We start from the raw sequence: 7,849 nt of genomic DNA, 5'->3' as shown, positions 1-7,849 counted from the left end.
ACACACACACACACTGATTTAACAAAAAAATGTTAAACTGCAAACGGCTCATAAAGTTTTAAAAATAGATTTACACATCTACCCACCGTCAACATCCACGTTGTGCCACAGAACACCAGTCCCACTTCTATTAGAAATAAGAAAAGAGACACGCAAACGTGTAGGCAGGATCTGCAGCATCTGTTAACCAAGGGAAAGGTAGACAACAGGAAAAATGATCACGAGAACGAAAGAGGTTTGATGTATGGCTATGAGGCTGCAGCTGTAATTAAAGAATATTCTTGGTATTTCCAGGGCCTACAGCATGTTTCATGTCACAGAGTTTCATCACTGACAAACAACGCTGGCAACACAAATAAATGAGTGGTGTGCTGGCAAATAAAGATGTATTATACATTTGTATATTCTTTAAAAAAAAAAATTACACCCGCTCCCAAATATCTGCAAGGGAACAATGCAAGGATACACTTCTCCGACAGAGGAGTAAAAATAACAGTGTGTTTGTCATTGTGAAGAGGAACACTCTTTGTTCAGTTACTGTGACCTTAGCTCTCAGGTATGTAGTTAGGTGAGGTAAGGTTAGGTAAGACATATTGTTCTGTATGTGCGTGACTGTACTGCCCCTAGTCGTTTCAGTGCACAGTACCAGACAGATAGAATCCCAATTGGGACAGCAGCCAAACGGAAAGTTCCTTTGGAGAATGAGAGCAGACTCCTGTGGATAGAGACACACAGGATCGCATCCTCTTCCTGGTAGCTGAGTCTCTGTGGATGATATCTGAGCCTGTGTGGTGGCTGGGTTGTTCTAGTCAGGCCTCCTGCTGTGGGCTAGTCTTTGTTAGGACTGGGAGTGTCACAGATATGCTTGTGGGCCATACTGTAGGAGATAAGTGACCCTCGGGACAACATTAGCCCTCATATTCATCTACCATGTTTGCTGCAAGACTGGAATGCAGAAATAGGGGTGTAGGGGGACAAGGAGAAGAGGAGTCACTGACAATCCATTTAATCTCCTCTCTCGCCGTCAACGATTATCATAGTTATTCTGTCGTCTTGTAACTTGGTACCCCATGTATATAGATAGCCAAGCTATCATTGCTCATTGTGTGTTTATCATTGTGTATTTTTATTGTATTTATTTATTTATTATAAGGTTTTTTGTTGTATTTTGTGTTGTTGGGAAGTAAGCATTTCACTATTAGTTTACACCTGTTGTTTACGAAGCATGTGATTTGACTTGTCAAGTGTCAAAGCTCTTCCCTTTGACCTTAGCTTATCCTCAGATTCACACCAGTGTTTCTAACCCAGGGGGAAAACATGATTGTTGAGGTTTGTGTGTTCAGCCATTTCTGACAGTAATCATGGCGGGGGCTGTAGCTGTAGTCATTGACAGAGCCAGAGGGAGCAGACAGAACGGACAAATAACAGCAGCCAGCAAGCCAGTCAGGCCTGGCTAACCAGAGCAGAGGATTAGACAGACCAGGCCAGGGAGGGAACCATCACATCAATCTCTAATTCAATCACACGGGCAACTTTCCTCAGTGCTAACTGAGTTATGGCAGTCAGCGTTGGGAGGTAATAAAGTTTGATCCAAAGCAGAAGTCTTGGCGATATAATGAATGGCCCTCCAGGTCCCCAGCACCAGCAGCAGGATGGCTTGTAATTAAGTACTCTGATGGTACGTGGAGGAAATACAGGATGACCACCACAGAAATAGAATTACTAGCATGGGTACACTTAACGTGTGTAGGTATACTCAACATGATGCCTGTTCTAGTCATCCATTTCTAGGATGACCACATCATCTTCTGAGACTGGGCCACATTCCACCTCACTACTCACTGATGGAGATCACTGTCATATAACCCTCAGCCCCACAGGGCATTGGACTGACTAGACAACTAAAAGGTCATGTATCACAGGCTAATGTTCTCATTCGATGATTCACCAACAGGTGACAACTCTATTTGAATATGCCAAAAGTCTATGTGCTAATACGTTAGTACTCTATACAGAGTGTAAAGTTCATCGCCTTTTGTTTTAATGGGTGTTGTTTGTGCATGCGTGTTGTTGGATGATCCACACACACTAACCTACAGTATCAGAGTGCATGCACACAACATCCAACGCTATGGCTGACCCTGTAAATCAACACATATCGCTGCAGATATCCGGTGTATGTGAAAACAAAACATATTTAGTATTTTATTTTATTGGTATATGACGTCTGTGGTATCATATACTCTCACTAAAACCTCTCAGTCCCCATATATAGCCCTCCCTGAGCCTGACCCAGAGAGAGTGAATGGGGACCTCAGTCCACCCTGTGTGATTGGATACAGAGTTACCATGGTGTTACTGTGGTTCCCAGCCGAGAGTTAATGCATTGTCACGCATGGACGCTACCTCATCACACACCTTACTCTGGGGACAGGCCAAGGGCCAACAAGTTCTCTTCAAATACCTTTATAGAAACTTTATATTTTTCTCATTCTCACGGCTGTGTAATTCAGTATCATTTTCTGGCGTGTCTCACTAGTTCATTGACAAACGTGAGCAGTCAAGCGACCAGAGAGAGCAATAAAGTCAAGGCTGAGCTCTCCTCACTTCTCCTCTCCTTCCAACATTTCTTCTCTCCTGTCATATTCTCACTGAACAGTCCAGGGAAAAGAGAGAGAGGAGAATCAAGGCTGCTCTACTGAGCTTTGCCTGTCTCTCTTCACGTCACATCTCCTCTCTTCTCTTTCTTTTCCCTTTATCTTATCTTCTCTTCTGTCTTCTCTTGTCTTTTCTTGTCTTCTCTTCTGTCTTGTCTTCTTCTCTTTGCGTCTCTTCTCTTCATTTCTCTTTTCTTTGCCTCTTCTCTTCTCTGCTTTCCACCCCCCTACTCTCCATTTCTCTCCCTGAATCTGATTGAATACTAAACATACTGCTACAAAAGTAGGATGTTTATTTTAGAGGATTGACTCTGCTAAAGGTTCAGTGATAATCAGAGCCTAGGCCTCCTGACTTCACGGCTGTCTGTGAAAATTATTGGAGGACAATTATACAAAGTGTTGCTGCGTTTGTCAAAAACATGATCTTTTTTCAACCATCGCCGGTTGAGGCTGAGTGCCCTTCAAACCATCGGGAGAACATCTCTCTGAATCTCTCTCAGTTGTTCGCCACAAACAATTATCCCAATTGTGTAACATTCTAGGGTTGTTTTTCCAGGATTTCAAACTTCAAGTATAACCGTGTCAGTGGTGTAACCACAGAGGACGGATGAGCCTGAGCAAAAAGTCAAACCCATGTGGATGAACTCAAAGAATATCCTTAAACAGCATATGTTGCTAAACAGAGAGGCAGGCCTCTGTTTTGGCTGGTGATTTACTTTCATTAGTATCACATCGGCTTTGCTGGTGTTGTATTCAGCCAGACAGGCTGCAGGGTAATTTATAAGTGCGGTTAGACTCTGTGCTGTCCTTGCTACAGCACACACGCATGCATGCGCGCACACACAAACACACATACACACATACACACACACATACAGATAAACACAGAGAGCTGATAGAGTGGCAGTGATTCGTGACTGACTTACCCCAAGGTGTAAATCTATAGCTTTGCTTTCCATTGTGATCCATGTTTGCCGTCTCTGTGTTTGTCCGTCTGTGTGTCTGCATGGATGTGGGGTGTCTGTAAATAAGACACATTAGCCCCTGGGTGACCTACAGTATCCTTTTCCCATTGTTTCCTCTGTCTTTCTCTTCCCCGTTAATTGTTCTCATGCCCTCCCTTCCAGTCCCACCTGATTCCAATCTCCAAGAATGTACATGGCTTGTGTGCACATGAGCGTGAATGGCGCAGGAAGCACAGTAAACGGTGTCTAATAGGAACAGGAAGAAGGAAGGAGATGTGTGTTGAAGTGCTGTGCTGAACGCTTTTCACTGCCATGCAGCTATTGTGGAGACGGCTCTTTAAACTCCCGTAATTACGTTTTAACAGCTCTTCTTCGTGGCTAACTGCCTTTATTACTGCTGTACCTGCCGCCCAACTGGCCAAGTGTGGCGTCAAAAGTCCTCCTGCCCCACTCTTGATGGATACTCATTGTATCTGGGACCAGTTCCGAGTCGCCCATCCAAATTATCGTTGTTGTTTTAGGATTTAGATCATCCTTGGTGCTTTGCAATTCTATGTGCAGTTTACAGAATGTAAGTCAGCTCAATGGTTGTTTGTGGCCCGTTTTAATGCTACATTATTTACTTTTATGTTATCGTAGCTTGGGTTTTACAGCACTTGCCAAGTTGCCATTGTGGATATTTTGTATTCAGGTGAACTCCACAAACACTCTCAAGTCAAGTCCCAACTCCAGAATAACTGAGTTTGCCCTTTATAATCACACGTCCATTATGTCTCTCTAAACATGTCAATAAAACATGGGACATTCAATATGGCATATGAGATGAGAGCGGGATGCTTTCTCCACTCCCCTGGCCCTGTTGGATGGGAGAATAATGAATGCTGTGAGGTTACCATATGCAGTTTCACTGCATCGCACCATCGTGTAATTTGTTACTGCTCCCTCAGCTTCTATATTCATGAGATTGCATTTACCCATCTGTGTCCATAGTGGGCTGCTACTGCTAATCTCTCAAATGAAGTTTTCACCTTTTACTCAAGGTTGAACACGAGTCAAATCACTAAATGGTATGTACTGTATATGCATGCATACAGTACATGTAATCCTGAACGTCATCAAAACCATCATGTACTGGATGTACAGTTAACGTCGGAAGTTTACATACACCTTAGCCAAATACATTTAAACTCAGTTTTTCACAATTCCTGACATTTAATCCTAGTAAAAATTCCCTGTTTTAGGCCAGTTAGGATCACCACTTTATTTTAAGAATGTGAAATGTCAGAATGATAGTAGAATTATATATTTCAGCTTTTATTTCTTTCATCACATTCCCGGTGGGTCAGAAGTTTACATACACACAATTAGTATTTGGTAGCATTGCCTTTAAATTGTTTAACTTCGGTCAAACGTTTCGGGTAGCCTTCCACAAGCTTCCCAAGCTTCACAAGCTTCCCAGTTTAGGGGAATTTTGGCCCATTCCTCCCAACAGAGCTGATGTAACTGAGTCAGGTTGGTAGGCCTCCTTGCTCGCACATGCTTTTTCAGTTCAGCCCACACATTTTCAATAGGATTCAGGTCAGGGCTTTGTGATGGCCATTCCAATACCTTGACTTTGTTGTCCTTAAGCCATTTTGCCACAACTTTGGCAGTATGCTTGGGGTCATTGTCCATTTGGAAGACCCATTTGCAACCAAGCTTTAACTTCCTGACTGATGTCTTGAGATGTTGCTTCAATATATCCATATAGTTTTCCTGCCTCGTGATGCCATCTATTTTGTGAAGTGCACCAGTCCCTCCTGCAGCAAAGCACCCCCACAGCATGATTCTGCTTCATGGTTGAGATGGTGTTCTTCGGCTTGCAAGCCTCCCCTTTTTTCCTCCAAACATAACGATGGTCATTATGGCCAAACAGTTCTATTTTTGTTTCATCAGACCAGAGGACATTTCTCCAGAAAGTACGATCTTTGTCCCCATGTGCAGTAGCAAACCTTAGTCTGGCTTTTTTATGGCAGTTTTGGAGCAGTGGCTTCTTCCTTGCTGAGCGGCCATTGAGGTTATGTCGATATAGGACTCGTTTTACTGTGGATATAGATCGTTTTGTACCTGTTTCCTCCAGCATCTTCACAAGGTCCTTTGCTGTTGTTCTGGGTTAGATTTGCACCTTTCGCACCAAAGTACGTTCATCTCTATCATCACGTCTCCTTCCTGAGTGGTATGACGACTGCGTGGTCCCATGGTGTTTATTCTTGCGTACTATTGTTTGTACAGATGAACATGGCACCTTCAGGCATTTGGAAATTGCTCCCAAGGATGAACCAGACTTCTCAAAAAAAATTGATGATTTCTTTTGATTTTCCCATGATGTCAAGCAAAGAGGCACTGAGTTACCAGAAGCTTCTAAAGTCATGACAGAATTTTCTGGAATTTTCCAAGCTGTTTAAAGGCACAGTCAACTTAGTGTATGTAAACTTCTGACCCAATGGAATTGTGATACAGTGAATTATAAGTGAAATAATCTGTCTGTAAACAATTGTTGGAAAAATTACTTGTGTCATGCACATAGTAGATGTCCTAACCGACTTGCCAAAACTATACTTTGTTAACAAGAAATTTGTGGAGTGTTTGAAAAACTAGTTTTAATGACTCCATCCTAAACTTCCAACTTCAGCTGTATACCACAGGGGGCTGTTGAGGGGATGACGGTTCATAATTATAGATGGAACGGAGCATATGGAATGACATCAAATGCATGGAAACAACATGTTTGATGTATTTGATACCATTCCACTTATTCCGCTCCAGCCATTACCACGAGCCCGTCCTCCCCAATTCAGGTGCCACCAACCTCCTGTAATGTGTACAGTACATTTATTATATCACAGACTGACTGTGTATACATGTTTTTAATCATCAATAGGCAACATAAATCAAAGATAAATGCTTCAGTTTGATCTTCCCAGTAATCCTATAGTACATAACACAGTAGCTATAGATCTTCCCAGTCGTCCTACATACAGCAACACAGTAATCTACTCTAGTCTTCAGACTTTATCCAGGTAAAGTGAGTCCAGGGTTGTCAGACTTGTACGTTCTTGATAAGTCTGTTCCCATTAACAGAGCTATGCAGCCTAGAGCGATCATATCGACCTGAGGCACAGTGCTTATCTGATGCAGACAACAATTGCCCCCTCTCCGTATACCTACCCTCAAGGCTTTCGTGCCACTTGTTTCAAAGCTATGTTATGTGGTTTGATTTAATTCCTGCATCGACTATTTGGGGGCCTGGCATGTTTCTTCATTATTTATCCATTTGGGTTTTGGCTGTGTGTGACTGCTGTCATCTCTCTGTTGTGGAGAGGAACGACGAGGGAAGTGCCTTGAAAAGGAAACCCTGCCTGTGTCTTTGTGCACCTTCCACAAAACCAATGATAGTTTGATAGAGAAGGCCATTAAAGTATCATTAGCCAGGCTGCTTTGAAGAGCCGGGCCCCTGCAGATAAACACAGGGCCATTCTGAGCAGGACAGAGACAGAGCTCTGGGTGGATTGGGGGTACAGCATCCTCAGCTCTGGGTTGGGGCTCCAGCAGCCACATCCTCAGCCTCAAACAGCTCACTCTAATGGGGTGATTCTGGTACACAGTGCCCTAACTTCCAACACATACAACCTCTCCCCGTTCCCTCTGCTTCTTGTACTTCTTTTTTTGCCACCTATTTCCTTTTTCTCACCCCCTTCTTTCTCTGACTCAGTTTTTCTCCTTCTCATTTTCTCTCCTTGTTTTTCTCCCTATCTCTATCAGTTTCTCTCTCCTCTGTGCCCTTAGCATGACTCTCACCAGTCTCTCCCAGAGGGTTTTCAAACACACATCAAAAAGTTACATCTTATCACTCTCTCTGGATGGAACATGTCATAATATAGAGCTCCCTTCAACCCTTTCCCAAAAATCTATAACATTGTAGCATAAAACAATTTTGATACTTGACATCCCCATTGCCTTATCTTATAACTACACTATTACACTATTACACTCTGCTGCTACACTGTCCTTGAAACTCAGAAACTCTGGAATCAATACATGAACAAAAGATGATACGTGTTTAATGTGTTTTATAGACAGACAGACAGACAGACAGACAGCTGTGAATGATAGCTCGTTATCGATAGTACCCTATTATTTCATTGTACCGTAAAAAACAAACAATGACAGTCCAGTTTAATGGAAATA

At 42.8% G+C, this 7,849-nt stretch overlaps 1 protein-coding gene across 1 annotated transcript in view; it reads left to right on the top strand.

Annotated features, from left to right (window-relative positions):
* lhfpl7 (LHFPL tetraspan subfamily member 7) overlaps positions 1 to 7,849 on the top strand; it is a 210,447-nt gene that overhangs the window by 198,759 nt on the left and 3,839 nt on the right. The gene's annotated exons all lie outside the window — the stretch shown is intronic.

The sequence above is a fragment of the Oncorhynchus mykiss genome, chromosome 12 (assembly GCF_057628025.1).
Source record: "Oncorhynchus mykiss isolate SJ-2025 chromosome 12, ASM5762802v1, whole genome shotgun sequence".
NCBI lineage: Eukaryota > Metazoa > Chordata > Actinopteri > Salmoniformes > Salmonidae > Oncorhynchus > Oncorhynchus mykiss.
Note: the sequence above shows the minus strand (reverse complement) of the source record. Positions and strands in the feature narration are given on the sequence as shown.